The 19,700-nt window shown below is 44.2% G+C and overlaps 1 protein-coding gene across 1 annotated transcript in view; it reads right to left on the bottom strand.

Annotated features, from left to right (window-relative positions):
- Window positions 1-18,410, bottom strand: part of LOC309568417 (sodium-dependent neutral amino acid transporter B(0)AT2-like) — a 500,552-nt gene extending 482,142 nt beyond the window's left edge. The window contains exon 1 of the mRNA XM_082274084.1: window positions 18,400-18,410. The gene's annotated coding sequence lies outside the window, so the exon portion shown is untranslated. The remainder of the gene's footprint in view (window positions 1-18,399) is intronic.
- Window positions 18,411-19,700: the final 1,290 nt, after the last annotated feature.

Genomic DNA, 19,700 nt, shown 5'->3' with positions numbered 1-19,700 from the left:
AATGAAGCAACCACATCCAGTGCCGGGAAAAGGTAATCTAGAGCCCAGGGCGAACATGCCAAACTGCGCCCCCACCAAGATGTGAGTAATTTGCATCAGCAAAATCCCCTCCCCCCAAAAAAAAACACAGAGCACTAATCTTGATGCTTACCCCTAGGCCTGTACAAATCTGCCCCCTGCTGAAATCCCCCCCCCCCCAAAAAAAAATGTATCCCTCCTAGCACAAATCCTCTACTCTAAGATTTCCCCTCTTAGCACACATCTTCTCCCCCCCCCCTCTTTCAAATTTTCCCCTCCCAACACAAATTTCCCCCAAATATTATTTCCCCCCTCCCAACACATATCCCCCTAAATCATCACTCTTAGCACTCCTCCCTCGCCCCAAAAAAAAAAAAATTCCCCTCCTAGAATAATACACACCCCTGCCGTCCCCTAAATTCCCCCTTCCAACACAAATCCCCCCCCTCGTCCTCGTCAATGCCGCCCCCCCACCTCACATGATACCACAGGGCCAAGGGCAGCTCTCCCTTCCGCCCAACCCTTGTCCCAGCCACGACCACATCTAATGATTGGTAAGCCGTGATATATTACATTTTTAGTCTTCAGTTTAATACAGTTTTAGGTTTTAAAGTCACATTTGTTTACATTTTCTCATCTGCATTTTTGCTGTACAATTTAGAAAATTGTAGATTACCACTAACCCAGATAGTAAGAATAACGGGCCACAAGTTTGTGGCAGTGTTGAACTGTAAAGCCCCGTACACACGTAGCGAACGTCGGCCGAACGATCGGCCGTCTTTTGTCCAGGGCTGTCGTGTCGGCTGAAAACTGCAAAAGACTGCACACAAATTTTGTCGGCCAACAACAGCCGACTGCAGAAGTGATGTCATGTGATGGTTTACTTTCCCTGTGTTTTTTCTTTTCTGAGCATGCCCAGTCTTGCTAATCGGCTGTTTGTCGGCCGCATTCTGTACTGACTGGCGAACAATCGGCCGTTCTGGTGTTGGCATACAAAAATTTTAATGCCTGCACAACAGATTCTGTTCGGCCGGAAATGCGCTGTCGGAAGCATCATACTAACAAGCCTACAATCGGCCGATCGGTCGTCGGCCGAATATTTACGGCCGACAATCGGTACGTGTGTACGGGGCTTTAGCCTTGTTAAGGCCACTTACACACAGGCGCCTCCGTGGAACGGATTCTGCTTTCTCAGCGGGGGGATCTCTCTGCCTAGCAGGCGGATGACAGGTCCTGTCCGCTCCCCTGTGCAGAGCAGACACGGATACAGTCCCACTCGCCTCTATGGGGAAATCGGATGGGAACTGACCACCGGTCCGTTTCCATCCAATTTGCCAGACGGATGGTACCATCCGTCTGGATTTTGCAGGCAGAATCGGATCAGACAGCGGTGGGCCTAACTTGCTGTACATTTTAACTGGCAAGTTGTACACTTGCAAAGCAGTTCTAGTTGACTCTTTTCCAATTCATAGCACATTTGTGTGGCAAGTCTCTAGCAAGAGCAATGTTGCAAAGTGGTGAGTCTACAGCAAGAGCTCTGCAAGTCACAGTGACCCCTGTGGTGGGATGACTATTGCAAAACATAACTAAACCAGAACTTGCAGTAGATTTGCAGAATTTTCTAAAGAAAGATTGATCTGGAGTCATCCAATGCAGACTTGCTGCAATTGTGCAACAAATTTGTGAAGCCTGGCAAGTTCAGCAATAGCTTAGCGAGTCATTTTTAAACTTGCAGATCAATTGCTTGCTATCTGGGAAAAGGAGCTGTAAATGGTTTAGTGGGATTTCTCCCATCTCATCTCATCAGTAGGGATGAGCTCAGGCAGGTTTGGTCACGAGTTTGAACCAACCTGAGCTTTCCTGCTTCGTGACAGGGAACACCTCCGGCTGCTTATGATTGGCTGTCAGCAGTGACAGCTTCCTGCCAGGATAACTCAGCTGGGTTCAGACTAGGGATAGAAAATATGGCCAGAATTCATGCAGCATGCATGAATGTGTGTGACATCCGTCCCAAGAATGTATTATAAAAAGTCCCTTTGGTTTTGTGAATGACACTGCAATATCATCACTCAGATTGTGAACATTTTTTTCAGGGCTAATACCGATATTTTGGTCACAACGTATCGGTATCGGCCGATATGGGCAGATATTATGCAAATTTAAAGTTTTGAAAAATAAAGACAATTTTTGACACAAATCTGGTACTGAACATGCCCATTATTTCTTTAATAATGTAATCCCCATGATCCTTAGCTCTATCTAGTGGTCATAATACACTCTAGTTTTCTATAAAAATTCAATAAGAAAGTATTTTATGTTTTACTGCAAAGCAGCAGGATCCTGCACATGCAATGAGAAAATTTACAAAGAAACAAGGTTTTCACCACTTTCCACCCTTCATATAGCAAAATGACGGCCGCAAAGTGGTTGCTCTATCCTGACTGGCCGTCATATGACGGGGCGCGCAGAGCGGTGATCGGTGGTGCGGTGTGTCACTCTGACTCACCGCATCTCTGATCCTGGTAAAAAGCCTATGAGACAGGAAATATGTATGTAGTGGTAAATATGCTAAAATAAAAATATTAAACGAACAAATGCCCAAAAGCTATAAATGAATGTTTTGTATGGCTCGATAGATTATCCCTAAAGTGTATTTACATGTACAGGCATTTTTTTAAGATTTGGATGGAGTGCGTGAAGAATCAGAACATTTTTCAAGTGTTTATTGCTGATTGTGTCCCAACTGGGGCGATTCACCCCTATAATTGTCCAGGTGACCATTCTCACTGAAAGAGATTTCCTCTCATTTCCTGTTGTATCCACGGAACAGGAAGTAAAGGAAAATCTCTGCAGCAGGACACAAGACAATACAATAAGTAACTGGATAGGGGTTGTAACAACCCTTCCTTACACTTTCTAAAACTAAAAATACATGTTTTGGATGTATATACAGTTTAAATGAGCAATAAACCCCCTCAATGTTTAACTATTATATTTGTGTTATTAGAGAATAAATTTGACTAATTTGTTTTTAAATAGTATTTTTGTAAAGCGTTAGTTTCTTGGTGTGGGTTTTGGTTGCCCTTGGCCCCCTCCTCATATTGGGACGTGTTATCCTGTCTTATTAGGGTCCATTCACACTAGCGCGACTTGTCAGGCGACTTGGTCGCCTGACAAGTCGCGGTCGGTCGCTCGCTATTGATTAGCACAGGACCCGTTATAATAGGAGCGACACAAGTCGCTCCGACTTAGAAAAAGGGTCCTGTACTACTTTGGGGCGACCTGGAGGCGACTTGCATTGACTTCAATTATATGAAGTCCCTGCAAGTCGCGCCGAGGTCGCGTTGCACGCTGTCACAGGTCGCCCCAGCAAGTCGTGTCGCGCCAGTCTGAATGGGCACTTATACTTAAAGCTTTAAAGTTCCGCCCCCCCCCCTCCAAAAATTACACATACTGTAGCTGCTGACTTTTAATATTAGGATTCTTACTTGTCCTGAAGTCCAGCGATGTCGGCACCACAGCCGATGTTTCCATCGGCTGTCGGGTGCTGCCACCGCCATTGCCGGTAAGGGAACCTGTCAGTGAAGCCTTCCAGCTTCACGGGCGGGTCACTGCTGCGCATTCGGATTGGCTCGGCGGCGGGGGGTAGGAGGAGGGGACCTCACTTCGCCACGTCGCCATTTCCCGGAAGTGGGGAAGGGTACCTGTCAAAAACAGGTACCCGTTCCCCCCTGAAATGTGCCAAATGTGGCACTGGAGGGGGGGGAGGAAGCAAATGAGCGGAAATTCCACATTTGGGTGGAACTCCGCTTTAAAGTTTAAGTTCACCTTTTCAGAAAAAATGAAAAAGTGACCTAATACTGTGCAACCTCCCCACGCCCTATCGGTCACTGCTGTACTTACCTCATTGGGTGGAGCAATTCTCATTGGTCAGCACGGGCACAGAGCATTACTCTGATCTGTCCTGGAAGCCCTGCACAGAGAAGAGGGAAAATAGCAGGCCTTTAAAATCCCCGGACGCTGCACTAGCTGTTGGCACTGAGAGCACATCACCCACAGAGGTAAGTACATGGGAGACTGGGGGCGGGGGCTGGGGGGAGGTGTTAGGAGGGTGTAAGGTGTTCACCTTTAATTTTTTTTTCTAAAAAAGCTAAACCTACCTTCTAGGTTAACGTTTTCTTTTTAATCAACACAAGGGACATTTCTTCCACTGAGAGGACAGGCAGATGAATGAAATGCCCGTCTCCTCAATTCATAGAGGATGCCTTTCATTGCAGGAAGTGATATTACCACTTTTATTAATAGAGTGGGGGGATGGAATGGGCAATTTTTATGAGTGTGTGGCTTAGCAGCTCATATTTACATATTTAACCCCCCCCCCCTCGGAACACTGGAAGACCCAGCTTCAGGGGGGGGGGGACAGAAGAAAGAGTAGTTCAACAAACAGAGCAGCCACCAGCACAAGGGACACATTTGATTCAATATAAGTATCATCCCTGGTGCTGATAAAAAAAAAATGACTAAACTTAAGCTTCAAAGAAGAACTTCACTCTCTCAATCATCATTGACTACTTTGAATCCCTTTGCTGCTAGCATTAGTAAATAGATAGGAAAGTATATGATATTTACTTGTTTTAAACTATTTTTTACATTTCTTAGTTACTTTCTAGTTTCCATGACTAGGCAATGTCATACATTCCAGGAGTCTTCGGGAGGGGAGGAGTTGTTTTCTCAGCTAAGCACACCTTCCTGCCTGTGTGCCTAAGGTAAGGGGAGATTGATTCCAGGTGTAATTGCTACATTAATAATTTTCCCTTACTCAACATGGTCATGCCCAGAAATGCTAGGGGTTGTTTTTCTAAGTGAGTGCTCAGAAACATAAAGCATAGAGACATGGGTGGATAGGGGAGTTTGTTTTGAACATTAAAAATGAATTAAGCAGCATTTTTGGTTTATTGTGCTCAGATACAATGTAGTTCTGCTTTAATTTGATTAGTTAGATAATTCAACTGAGTTTGGTGGAATCAATAAAGATGGATATGAAAAATAGCATTACAAATGTGTGCAAAATTGACATAGGTAGATGTAGCACCCTACTAGGTAGGTGCTAGGAAAAAGCATATATTGCTCCTTCTGCTTATCAGGGGAGCCTGATCTGTTAGGTTGCCTGTTGCATGTCTCCAGGTGTGAATCACTGGGTCTAAAGGAGTGTACCCACTGTAACCAATAAGGGAGCTTGTTGGACAGTGGAGGATACCCAGCCAATGACACATTGGCTTTTGTGGGAGTCCCAGTGGGAGGGCATTCTTGCAATGCATCCTGGGATTGCTCATAAAAGCCGGGGGGGGGGGACATGTGACAGGGTGTCTTTGGCGAAAAGCAGAGTCCCAGGAGGAGGCAGATGGCTGGTCTCTCCTCCTACTTTGTATGAGGAAGGTGGCCTTGGGCAGTCGGCCTAGTGAGCCAGGTGTGGAGCTGAGCTGCAGAGGATCCAGTGTAGCTGACGGTGGAGTTGCTGGCAGAGTCTCTCTCTATAAAAAAAAGAGTGTTCGTGAGTACTGTGGGACTTGCCAAGGGTCGGCCCAGGAAGGGGACCACTCCAGTGAAGTCAGGGGATCAAGGAGCTAGCTCACACAGAGAGAAGTATAGTAAAGGGGGTGCCGTGTAGAACCCTGAAGAATAGGGATAAAGGTGGTGCCTAGTTGGGCCCTGAAGAGCGATTCACAGAGCAATACAAGTCCATTCGATTTTTTCTTCACTGCTAATGACAAGGTGAAGCAGCGGCCTTGCGGCACTCAGTTATCTCTAGAAGTCCCAGCAAATTGTGCATAGTTTATTCAAGTTGGAGTATCCCACTCATCCCTTCTCCTATCCAAGTTATCAAAAAAAACTACAAAAAAAAAACAAAACCCCTAGACTGTTTCGTGACTGAGCAAAGCACTTTGAAAATGCTAAACCGTGATGTTGTTGCTATGGGTAACCCAGGGGGATCCGTAGCCAGCAGCTCCCAAGGGAGTAGTGCTACATAAATTTAAAAGAGTATGAAGAACAAAACAGGAATCAGCAGGCATATAGACTAGTGAAGGACTGAGCTAAGGAGCAGGATTTGCTCCCTGGGCTAGTACTTAATAGGTATGTTCACACTCTCCACCTCATCTAATTTGAGAATAATTTACATTTATTCAGAAAATACAATTACTCTTTGAATGGCGCCTATGCTAAATGGCTGACCTCCTGTTTTCAGAATGCAGCAGGCCAGCTGCTCAGCATGGGACCTGGAAGCAAACGGAGGTCACTGGAGGAGCTGTATCTTCTTCAGTCATTTTCATCTTCCAGGGGCATCAGCCAGGTATGGTATATACAGTATCTCTCAAAAGTGAGTACACCCCTCACATTTTTGTAAATATTTTATTATGTCTTTTCATGTGACAACACTGAAGAAATTACACTTTGCTACAATGTAAAGTAGTGAGTGTACAGCTTGTATAACAGTGTAAATTAGCTGTCCTCTCAAAATAACTCAACACACAGCCATTAATGTCTAAACAGCTGGTAACAAAAGTGAGTACACCCCTAAGTCAAAATGTCCAAACTGGGCCCAATTAACCATTTTCCCTCCCCGGTGTCATGTGGCTCTTTAGTGTTACAATGTTTCAGGTGTGAATGGGGAGCAGGTGTGTTAAATTTGGTGTTACTCTCTCATACTGGTCACTGGAAGTTCAACATGACACTTCCTGGCAAAGAACTCTCTGAGTATCTGGAAAAAACAATTGTTGCTCCACATAAAGATGGCCTAGGCTATAAGAAGATTGCCAAGACCCTGAAACTGAGCTGCAGCACGGTGGAATACAACGGTTTAACAGGACAGGTTCTACTAGTTGAGTGCATGTGCTCAGTGTCATATCCAGAGGTATACACCTATGGTAAGGTTAGCACACTGACAGTACCTAATAACATTGCCTATGAAGTTTTGATTAATCAATTTTATAATGAAACACATTTCTTTAGTTCTTATATCTAATCTAATTCCCTCACCCACAGGCATTTTTAATAAGAAATAAAAACATTTTAAAAATATTTTATAAAGGAATATATCTTAACTAGGAATTTTAATAGATCTATGCTGTTGAAATAAATACATTTTAAAGGATATCTATGAAATGGGGTTGTAGTTGTCAATATAATCAATAAATAATATATAAAGAATATTCCAAACATTTTGATTAATATATAAAGAGAATAATTATGGTTTTAATATAGTACGTTCTCCTCAGCAGTTCTTCTTCTCTTTTTATTAGGGCTTTAGGCTATAATTTTAATATATGCCGGAATAGAGTATTCATATAGGATTTATGGAGACATATATTTTGTAGAGAGGAAGTATACAGCATTTGTTTTTCTCCTTTTTACTATGGCTTTAGGTTTTGTTTTTAATATGTATATCTGTTGGAATAGCGTATTTGATAAAGATTTATGGAGATATATATTTGTAGAAAAGAAGTACACAGCGATATCAACCTCACTTCCGGTGTAAACAATTGCTAAAATAGATGTAATCGTAATAGAGAACAGTGGGTATGAGAATTGGCAAGATGGCGGATTCATTATTTCCGCCGGGATTCAAGTACATAGATTTTCCAAAATGGTGGTTTACACATTTCCGGCTCTGCCGGTATATTAAGTGCGTCACATCCAGCTAAGGGCACTCCCTGAGGAAGTCACGTGATTCCGTGACGCAACGCGTAGGAGGTACCCAAAAAAACGGAAGTGACGTGTCGGACGGGACGGAGTCCCCATAGCGCTGTTTACACATGTTTTATGCTGAAAACAAGAACTAAAACTTTAAGTGCATTACTTTATTTACAATAAAAAGAGTTTTTAATACTGCACCATGATGGCCTTATCTATTTAATGAGCCCCTGAGGTGGAGTTACTAAAGAAGGAACCCGCATGTAAGGAGTCCCAGATACAAATCCCTGACCGGGAATATACACAGGATCCCTTAGGAAGGACCCGGGAGCCATAAGATACCACGCTGGAGAAAAGGCATTTAACACAGGCGTTTGACCCTCTTGTTTGAGGTGAGAATTTAGCACACCTAGAAGTGGCACAAGGTGGAGGAAATGAGTCACATCATTTATTTTCACAATAATGCACCTTTGAATCGTTTTTTTAATTGGATTGAAGATAAACCTTTTATTGGACATTTATTTATGCGGATTTGAATAATCACATACTTGTCAGCATTCTGTTGTATTTTGTTTATTTTAAGGAGACATATCACCGTAAGCACCGAGCACTTTAGATAATTAGTAATTTTGTCACAAGTTTTTAATGATATTTATGTATTTATGCACAACTGTATTTTAAGATTATGAGATTCACCCAACAATTGTGAAACTAATACCTGTAAGCACTCCAACTTATGTTTATTTATTTCACCCTTGAGGCGCACCATCACCCCCATTTAACCATATCCAGAGGTTGTCTGTAAAAAGACGTATGAGTGCTGCCAGCATTGCTGCAGAGGTTGAAGGGGTGGGGGGGTCAGCCTGTCAGTGCTCAGACCATACGCCGCACACTGCATCAAATTGGTCTGCATGACTGTCGTCCCAGAAGGAAGCCTCTTCTAAAGATGATGCACTAGAAAGCCCGCAAACAGTTTACTGAAGACAAGCAGACTAAGGACCTGGATTACTGGAACCATGTACTGCGGTCTAATGAGACCAGGATAAACTTATTTGGTTCAGATGGGGTCAAGCGTGTGTGGAGGCAACCAGGTAAGGGGTACAAAGACAAGTGTGTCTCACCTACAGTCAAGCATGGTGGTGGTAGTGTCATGGTCTGGTTTTCCATGAGTGCTGCCGACTGTGGGGAGCTACAGTTCATTGAGGGAACCATGAATACCAACATGTACTGTGACATACTGAAGCACAGCATGATCCCGTCCCTTCAGGGACTGGGCCGCAGGGCAGTATTCCAACATGATAACGACCACAAACACATCTCCAAAACGACCACTGCCTTGCTTAAGAAGCTAAGGGTAAAGGTGATGGACTGGCCAAGCATGACTCCAGACCTAAACCCTATTGAGCATCTGTGGGGCATTCTCAAACAGTAGGTGGAGGAGCGCAAGGTCTCTAATATCCACCAGCTCCGTGATGTCATCATGGAGGAGTGGAAGAGGACTCCAGTGGCAACCTGTGAAGCTCTGGGGAACTCCATGCCCAAGAGGGTAAAGGCAGAGCTGGAAAATAATGGTGGCCACACAAAATATTGACACTTTGGGCCCAATTTGGACATTGTGACTTAGGGGTGTGTTCAATTTTGTTGCCAGCGGTTTAGATATTAATGGCTGTGTGTTGAGTTATTTTGGGGGGACTGCAAATTTACACTGTTATACAAGCTGTACACTCACTACTTTACATTGTAGCAAAGTGTCATTTCTTCAGTGATGTCACATGAAAAGATATAATAAAATATTTTCAAAAATGTGAGGGGTGTACTCACTTTTGTGAGATACTGTACATAGTTAATGTTGGTCCAGCTACTATGTAAAAATATACCATATCTGGAATTCTTATTTACTGTAAAAAAGACTCCAGTATGCTGACTGTACAAGTGTTCGTTCCTCAGAAATTATGCTTGTCTTCCTGAATTTTCATTTCGCTTGAATTAGGTGACGAGGTTTTCATGCAAACAGTTCTTCATTAATGTAAACAAAAAGTTTTGTATGATATATTTTCTTGTAAAATGCAATTGAGAAATATTTATTTCTCCAGCATTTCAGCTCCATTTTTTTGCTTGCCATGTGATCCCCACGGTAGGGTTTAACATTCTAAAATAATGACTTTGTTAGCATACAGTCACACCTCTGGGGACTGCGAAAGAAGGAAGGTTGTATAATCATCTTGTGACATTCTGGCAGTTCTTGGATCCCCCCCTTCCCCACCAACTGCCACCAGCTGCACATGACTTAACAGGAAAAAACACTTTTCTTCTTAAACGTATACAGCGTAACAATAATGTTATAAAGGAACCAAAGGAAATAACTGAGACGAAAGCTGACGAGCTGTAAAGATAGGGGGCTGGATGCAGGTGAGAAAATATCCCGCACTTGCATAATATCCTGATATGCTGTTTATTGCTCACTCTCACAGTCGGAAGCATTTACAAAAGCAGAGCAAGTCTGCAGAGCCATTCCTATTGTGAAGGTGAAGATCTTCAAGGTGTTATCAAAGTTGCCCTCTAGTGGTGGCACAGGGCAAATAGAGGCAAAGCAAACCATTATTTTTATCTTGGATGGAGTAAGTGAGGGTTTTAACTACTGTGATTTTTTTTTATCATTTGACCTGGTTGTCACCAGGGTCACCAGAACTACTGGACGATTTCCCCTCTATTCCCGTTTTGGTGACAATGGTTGTCATAACTCCCTACGGCTGGCACAGATGGCAAAAAAAACTCTGACAAGTGTTCTAATACCTCTCCAGCTTATCCAAAACTTAAAACAAAGTTTTGCCTTTAGTAACAGTGCATCCAGAAAGTATTCACAGCACTTCACTTTTTCCGCATTTTGTTATGGTACAGCTTTATTCTAAAATGTATTATTTTCCTCAAAATTCTAAACAATACCCCCATAATGACCACGTGAAAGGCATTTGTTTTAGATCTTTGCAAATTTATTACAAATAAAAAAGGAAAAAAATCCCATGTAAAAAAGTATTCACAGCCTTTGCTCAATACTTTGAAGCACCTTTGGCACCAATTACAGCCTCAAGTCTTTTTGAGTATGATGCTACAAGCTTGGCACAACTATTTTTAGGGCAGTTTCTCCCATTCTTCTTTAAAGGACCTCTCAAGCTCCATCAGGTTGAATGGGGAGCATCAGTACACAGCCAATTTCGGATCTCTGCACAGATGTTCAATCGGGTTCAAGTCTGGGCTCTGGCTGGGCCACTCAGGGACATTCACAGAGTTGTCCCATTACCACTCCTTTATTATCTTGGCTGTGTGCATGGGGTAATTGTCCTGTTTGAAGATGAACCTTCATCCCAGTTTGAGGTCCATAGCACTCTGGAGCAGGTTATCATCAAGGACATTGCTGCATTCATCTTTCCCTCAATCCTGACTAGTCTCCCAGTTCCTGCCACCAAAAAATATCCCCACAACCTGATGCTGCCACCATCATGCTTCACTGTAGGGATAGTATTGGCCAGGTGATGAGTGGTGCCTGGTTTCCTCCAGATATGACGCTTGCCATTCAGGCCAAAGAGTTCAAGCTTTGTTTCATCAGACCAGAGAATTTTCTTTCTCGTGGTCTAAGAGTCTTTCAGGTGCCTTTCGACAGGCTCCAGGTGGGCTGTCATGTGCCTTTTTCTGAGGAGTGTCTTCCTTCAGGCCACTCTACCATAGATGCCTGATTGGACTGGTGGAGTGCTGCAGAGATGGTTGTTCTTCTGGAAAGTTCTCCTTTCTACACACAGAAATGCTAAAGCTCTGTCAGAGTGACAATCGGGTACTTGGTCACCTCCCTGATTAAGGCCTTCTCTCCTGATCGTTCAGTTTGGCTGGGCAGCCCCCTCTAGGAAGAGTCCTGGTGGTTCCTAACTTCTTTCATTCAAGGATGATGGAGAGCACTGTGCTCATTGGGACCTTCAATGCTGCTGAAAATTTTCTGCACCCTTCCCCAGATCTGTGTCTCGATACAATGCTGTCTCAGAGGTCTACAGACAATTCCTTGGACTTCATGGCTTGGTTTGTGCTCTGACATGCACTGTTAACTGTGGGACCTTATATAGACAGGTTTGTGCCTTTTCAAATGATGTCCAATCAACTGAATTTACCACAGGTGGACTCCAATCAAGTTGTAGATACATCTCAAGGATGATCAGTCGCAGCTTCGAAGGCTGCAACTGAGTTTAATTTTGAGTGTCATGGCAAAGGCTGTGAATACTTATGTACATGGGATTTTTTCCTTTTTTTTTTTTTAATAAATGTTCAAAGGTTTCAAACAAACTTCTTTCATTTTGTCATTATGGGGTATTAAAAGGGAGGACATCCAGCGCAATAAAAGCTATCATAATTAATACAGGACCATTCTGGAAGAAAACCTGATGGAGTCTGCAAAAGACCTGAGACTGGGACGGAGATTTGTCTTCCAACAAGACAATGATCCAAAACATAAAGCAAAATCTACAATGGAATGGTTCACAAATAAACATATCCAGGTGTTGGAATGGCCAAGTCAAAGTCCAGATCTGAATCCAATCGAGAATCTGTGGAAAGAACTGAAAACTGCTGTTCACAAACGCTCTCCATTCAACCTCACTGAGCTCGAGCTGTTTTGCAAGGAGGAATGGGCAAAAATTTCAGTCTCTCGATGTGCAAAACTGATAGAGACATACCCCAAGCGACTTACAGCTGTAATCGCAGCAAAAGGTGGCGCTACAAAGTATTAACTTAAGGGGTCTGAATAATTTTGCACACCCAATTTTTCAGTTTTTTATTTGTTAAAAAAGTTTGAAATATCCAATAAATTTTGTTCCACTTCATGATTGTGTCCCACTTGTTGTTGATTCTTCACAAAAAATTACAGTTTTATATCTTTATGTTTGAAGCCTAAAATGTGGCAAAAGTTTGAAAAGTTCGAGGGGGGCGAATACTTTCGCAAAGCTCTGCATATATATATATATACACATGTATATATGTGATAGATATATATATATATATATATACACATATATACACACAGATATATATATATATATATATATATATATATATATCTGTGCGTGTGTATGTATGTATATATATATATATATATATATATATATATATGTATATATATATATATATATATATATATATATATATATATATATATATATATATATATATATATATATATATATATACATATATATATGCATGTATACAGTGGGGATGGAAAGTTTGGCCACCCCAGGTAAAAATTTGTATTGATGTGCATAAAGAAGCCAAGGAAAGATGGAAAAATATCCAAAAGGCATCAAATTACAGATTAGACATTCTTATAATATGTCAACAAAAGTTTGATTTTATTTCCATCATTTACACTTTCAAAATAACAGAAAACAAAAAAATGGCATCTGCAAATGTTTGGGCACCCTGCAGAGTTAATATCTTGTACTGCCCCCTTTGTCAAGTATCACAGCTTGTAAACGCTTTTTGTAGCCAGCCAAGAGTCTTTCAATTCTTGTTTGAGGTATCTTTGCCCATTCTTCCTTACAAAAGTCTTCCAGTTCTTTGAGATTTCTGGGCTGTCTGTCACGCACTGCTCTTTTAAGGTCTATCCATAGATTTTCAATTATGTTGAGGTCAGGAGATTGTGAAGGCCATGGCAAAACCTTCAGTTTACGCCTCTTGATGTAATCCCCCGTGGATTTCGAGGTGTGTTTAGGATTATTATCCATTTGTAGAAGCCATCCTCTCTTTAACTTCAGCTTTTTCACAGATGGCATCAAGTTACCATCCAAAATTTGCTGAAATTTTATTGAATCCATTTTTCCTTCTACTCGTTCCCTACTCGTTCTAGATGTTCCCTGTGCCACTGGCTGCAATACAACTCCAAAGCATGATTGATCCACCCCCCTGCTTAATAGTTGGACAGAGGTTCTTTTTATTAAACTCTGTGCCCCTTCTTCTCCAAACGTACCTTTGCTCCTTCCGGCCAAAAAGTTCAATTTTAACCTCATCGGTCCACAGAACTTGTTTCTAAAATGCATCAGGCTTGTCTATATGTTCATTTGCAAAGTTCAAACGCTGATTTTTGTGGTGAGGACGTAGAAGAGGTTTTCTTCTGATGACTCTTCCATGAAGTATCTCTTTATAGTGGAATAGTGTACCACAACTCCAGTGTCTGCCAGATCTTTCTGGAGGGATCGTGCAGTCAAACGTGGGTTTACATAGTTACATAGTAGGTGAGGTTGAATAAAGACATTAGTCCATCTAGTTCAACCTGTGTAGGTGTGTGTGGCTGTAATCATCTCACATACGCCTGAATGTTCTGATCCTTGAGATGTAAGTCTAAGAGTCTTTTGAAAGCCACCATACTACCCGCAGAAACCACCTCTTGTGGTAGAGAATTCCACAATCTTGTAGCCCTAACAGTAAAGAACCTCCCACGTTGCCTGAGGTTAAAACGCTTCTCCTCTAATCGCATTGTATGCCCTCGAGTCCTCATGCAATCCCTTCGAATGAACAGATTTTTTTCTAAGCTGGGATCCCCATTAAGATATTTATAAATTGCTATCATGTCCCCCCTCAGACGTCTCTTCTCCAGGGAGAATAAATCGAGCGATTGTAGACGCTCTTCATAGTCAAGGTCCTCCAATCCCCTAATTAGTTTAGTTGCCCTTCTCTGGACTCTCTCCAGCTCCAACACATCCCTCCTGAGGACTGGCGACCAGAACTGGACAGAATACTCCAGATGCGGTCGGACCAGAGTTTTATAAAGTGGAAGGATTATAGTCTTATCTCTGGAATGCATCCCTTTCTTTATGCATGCTAATGTTCTGCTGGCTTTGGCAGCTGCCGCTTGACATTGCATGCTGTTGCCTAATCTATCATCAACCAAGACTCCCAGATCCTTCTCCATTTTTGATTCCCCCAAGGGTTCCCCTCCTAACGTGTATTGTGTTTTTATGTTTTTAGTCCCCAAGTGCAAAACCTTACACTTCTCCACGTTAAACCTCATTTGCCATGTCGTTGCCCACTCTGTAATTTTGTCCAGGTCATTCTGTAGGATATCTGCTTCATGTTGTGAAGTTATTGCCCTGGCCAATTTTGTGTCATCTGCAAAAACTGATATCGAACTACTGATCCCGACCTCAATGTTGTTTATGAATAAATTGAACAAGGTTGGTCCCAAGACTGAGCCTTGGGGGACCCCGCTTACCACCTCAGACCAGTCTGAGTATGCGCTGTTTATTACTACCCTTTGGACACGCCTTTTAAGCCAATTCCGTATCCAAGAGCAAACCCTGCTATCGATACCTGCAGACCTTATTTTATAAATTAAGCGCTTGTGGGGAACTGTATCAAACGCCTTAGCGAAATCCAAGTACACCACATCCACTGGTCTCCCCCTATCAAGCTCACAGCTCACCTCCTCGTAAAATGTTAAGAGATTGGTTTGACAAGAACGCCCATTTGTAAACCCGTGCTGATTACTGCTGATGATGTTGTTGTCTTTAGCAAACTCTACGATATAGTCCCTTATCATCCCCTCCAGAAGTTTACATACTATTGATGTCAAACTGACAGGCCTATAATTTCCCGGGATATGCCTCTGCCCCTTTTTGAATATCGGAATCACGTTGGCTTTCTTCCAATCCCCTGGTACATCTCCTGTCCTAATACTGTCAGCAAAGATCAGGAACAGTGGTCTCGATATAACTTTACTGAGTTCCTTGAGTACTCTCGGATGTACGCCATCCGGGCCTGGTGATTTGTTTTGTTAAGTTTATCCAGCCTTTCCCTGATTTCACCCTCTGTTAGCCATAGTGGCAAGTCCTGTGTATTACTACTAGCCATTCAGTCATGGACAGTGTACCCCTCCGTTTCCTGTGTAAAGACTGACGAGAAAAAAGCATTCAGCACAGTTGCTTTTTCAGTGTCTTCTGTAACCATCCTCCCATCATTGTTAATTATGTGTGCAATATGCTCTGCCTTAGTTTTTTTGCTGTTGATATATTTAAAGAATTTCTTTGGGTTTTTTTTACTATCCTCTACTATTTGTCTCTCAAAGATGATTTTAGCCATCTTTATTTCTTGTTTACTTTTCTTATTTGCCTACTTGTATTGCTCGAAAGCCGATACTGTGCCCTCTGATTTATACTTCTTGAAGGCCAATTTTTTTCCCCTAATAAGTTTTTTGACGCTACGGTTTAGCCAGCCAGGTTTGGCTTTGTCTCTTCTAAATTTATTTCCCATAGGAATGCACTGCAAGATGCCTTTGCTTAATATGTTCCTAAAGCATTCCCATTTTTCCTCTGTGGTCAGGGATCCCAGGGTTTGGTCCCAGTTTACCCTTTCCATCAATGAGTACAATTTTGGAAAGTTTGCCCTTCTGAAGTTTAGGGTTCTTATATTCCCCACTTGCCTTGTTATATTGTTATTTACACTAAATGTGATCATCCTGTGATCGCTAGAGCCCAGGTTGTCCTGGACTCCTACCTCCGAGATTAGGTCTGGGTCATTAGTGAGCAATAGATCCAGGACTGCGTTTTCTCTGGTAGGGGAATCCACCAACTGTGACATGTAATTATCCTGTAAGGTTTCCGTGAATAGACGGGCCTTCTGTGAGTGTGTAGTCCCCTCTTCCCAGTCAATGTCGGGATAATTGAAGTCCCCCAATATGATGACTGATGCCAATTTTGCCACTTTACCCATTAGTGCTAAAAATTCCAGCTCTACCTCCTCCCCTTGGTTAGGTGGCCTATAGCAAACCCCCACAATTACTTTCCCCTTTTCTCCTTCCTTATGGAGTTCAACCCACACAGATTCTAAATCCATGCTCATCCCATCCGTAATGTCACTCCTTTCTGTCACCTTTATATTGTTCTTGACATAGAGACATACCCCTCGACCTCTTTTTCCTACCCTGTCCTTCCGGTACACCGAATACCCTTGGATATTGGCCAGCCAGTCATGTGAGGGGTCGAACCAAGTTTCTGTTATTCCCACAAGGTCTATGTCCTCCTCATATACTAATATTTCCAACTCATCCATTTTATTAGCTAGGCTCCTGGCATTAGCATATACCCCTCTTAGTTTTACGGAAGTTAAGCGCAATTGGCGGTTATGTTTATTCCTGTTTGGTCTGAGATTTTTCCGCACAGACCTGCCAATTGACATTGTGGACCTACTGTCGCTGCTGACACTACAGCTGCCTTCAGTCCTCTGCTCCCTCCTGACTGACTCTACTTCTGAGCCCTCCCCCCCGTCTCCTAGTTTAAAAGCCCCTCCAACTTGGTGGCCATCTTTCTCCCCAAAAGAGCTGTACCGTCCCCATTAAGGTGCAGCCAATCCTTACTAAAGAGCCGGTAGCCGACTGAGAAGTTAGCCCAGTTCTCCAGGAACCCAAACCCCTCCTTCCTACACCAATTCCTCAGCCACTTGTTAAGTTCCCTAATCTCCTTCTGCCTCTCCTGTGTGGCTCGAGGTACCGGCAGTATTTCAGAGAAAACCACCTTGGAGGTCCTTTTCCTCAATCTATTACCTAAGTCCCTGAAATCGTTCTTAAGGATCCTCCACCTACCTTTAACTTTGTCATTAGTGCCCACATGCACCATGACTGCTGGGTCATCCCCAGCCCCACACAACAATCTGTCTGCCAGATCTGCGATATGCCGAACGCGGGCGCCCTGTAAACAACAAACTGTTCGGTTCACGAGATCTTTTTCACAGATTGCCCTCTCTGTCCTCTTGATAATTGAGTCCCCCACTACCACAACCTTTCTAACCTTTCCTGAGTTACGGCCCCCCTTCTTCCTGGAGCCGTCCCTCCCCTGGCAGCTGGGGGAGGGCGCATGCTCCAGCACTGCCACCCCTGAGTTCATATCCCCCTCAACCTGCAACTCGGCAGGTTTGTTAGGGTGTACCAACTCAGGATTGGCCTCCCTGACTCTCCTCCCACTAACATTCCTAACGGTCACCCAGCTGCGTACCTCTGCTGCTTGCGTCTCCTCTATTCCTCCCTCCTCTATGCTGGCCCCTGCCAGGGCCTGATAGGTAATGTCCAAGCTCCTTTCCAGGTTGTTGATGCCACGCAGTGTTGCCACTGTGTTCTGTAGGTCCAGGATCTGGTCTACCAGAGCAACAAGTCGCTCACATCTTGCACAGCAGTATTCGCCCTCGAATGGTTCATCAAGGAACGCATACATGCAGCAAGAAGTGCACTGAGTGGCATCCGCAATCCTGTCGGACATTATTACCCTCTACTCTATGGGGATAATATTAACGGCCTGCTCTTCCTTACCTACACTACCTCTGTCTCCCCTGGTACTAAACCTGGGGTCCTCACCAGTCGCTAATATACTAACCAGTCACTAAGATACTCACCAGTCGCAAAGATCCAACAGACGCAAAGATACTCACCAGTCGCAAGATACTCACCAGTTGCAACGATACTCACCAGTCGCAAAGATACTCGCTAGTCGCAAGGATACTCACCAGTCGCAAGGATACTCACCAGTCGCAAGGATACTCACCAGTCGCAAGATACTCACCAGTCGCAAAGATACTCACCAGTTGCAAAGATACTCACCAGTCGCAAGATACTCACCAGTCGCAAAGATACTTACCAGTCGCAAAGAATCTCACCAGTCGCAAGATACTCACCCGATACACACCAGTTGCAAATATACTCACCAGTCGCAAGATGCTAACCCTCGCAAGATGCTAACCAGTCGCAAGATGCTCACTAGTCGCTAAGATACTCACCAGTCTCTAAAATACTCACGGTCGATCAGTCAAGAGCGCCGTCGGTCAGTCGCAGAGCACCGTCGGTCGGTCGCAGAGCACCGTCGGTCGGTAACAGAGCAGTCTGTCAGTCGCAGAACAGTCTGTCAGTCGCAGGCAGTCTGTCAGTCGCAGAACAGTCTGTCAGTCGCAGAACAGTCTGTCAGTCGCAGGCAGTCTGTCAGTCGCAGAGCAGTCTGTCAGTCGCAGAACAGTCGTAGAACAGTCTGTCAGTCGCAGGCAGTCTGTCAGTCGCAGAGCAGTCTGTCAGTCGCAGAGCAGTCTGTCATTCGCTGACGGTCGCAAGCAAGGTCAGTCAGTCACAGATCCCTATGGTCAGTCAGTCACAGGTTGGTTGTCACTCAGTCAGTCACAGGTCCCAAAGCACCGTCACACAGCTGCAGAGAGATACTCACCAGTTGCCGCTGCTCCTCCTCCCCTGCTTCCGTGAACACTCACCTCCTCAATACTGTGCGGTGTCCGTTCTCCGCCGCAGCCGCCGCTCCGCCGTCTACCGCCACAGCTCACAGTCCCGGTCCCTCACGTCCCGGTCCCGCTGCTCTTAGTCCCGGTCCCGCCGCTCTCTGTCCCGGTCTCTCTGTCCCGGTCCCCTGCACCCGCGCCGGCTTCTGGTGACCTAGTGCGGCTCCCCCGCACGTGTCTCACCCGGCTCTCCTCCACACACACTCCTCCAGTTGCTCGCTGCTGCTTGCTCCTCCCACTTCCGGATGAATTGTTTTTCTCACAATCCTGCGAGCTGTTCTGTCTGATATTTTTCTTGGTCTTCCAGATCTTGCTTTAACCACTTGCCGACTGCTCACAGTATATTTACTGCGGCAGTCAGTCCCTCACAGGCAGAGCGACGTAGGTCTACGTCGCTAGCCTGTGAGGCTCTGGGGAGCTAGTGCGCGCCGCCGGAGGCGCGCTCCCGCGCGGTCACGGACCCCCCCCCCGCGCGTGTGACCGGCGGACCCGATGTCCCGCGGTCACTCGGCGATCGTCGGTGGAGAGGGAGAACAGCAGGCGGCTGATGTAAGCAAGCCGCCTGTCATTCTCCCCGGTGTAGAAATCGTGATTATACGGTTCTACTATGTAGGACCGTTGATCACTGTTCCTACCCCTGAAGCCACAGCCAATCACAGTTAGAATCACGCCCCTAGGGACACACACCACCCCCCCAC

Source organism: Pelophylax lessonae (assembly GCF_965119305.1).
Source record: "Pelophylax lessonae genome assembly, chromosome: 12".
Taxonomy (NCBI): Eukaryota; Metazoa; Chordata; class Amphibia; order Anura; family Ranidae; genus Pelophylax; species Pelophylax lessonae.
This window is presented reverse-complemented; position numbering and strand designations above follow the sequence as displayed.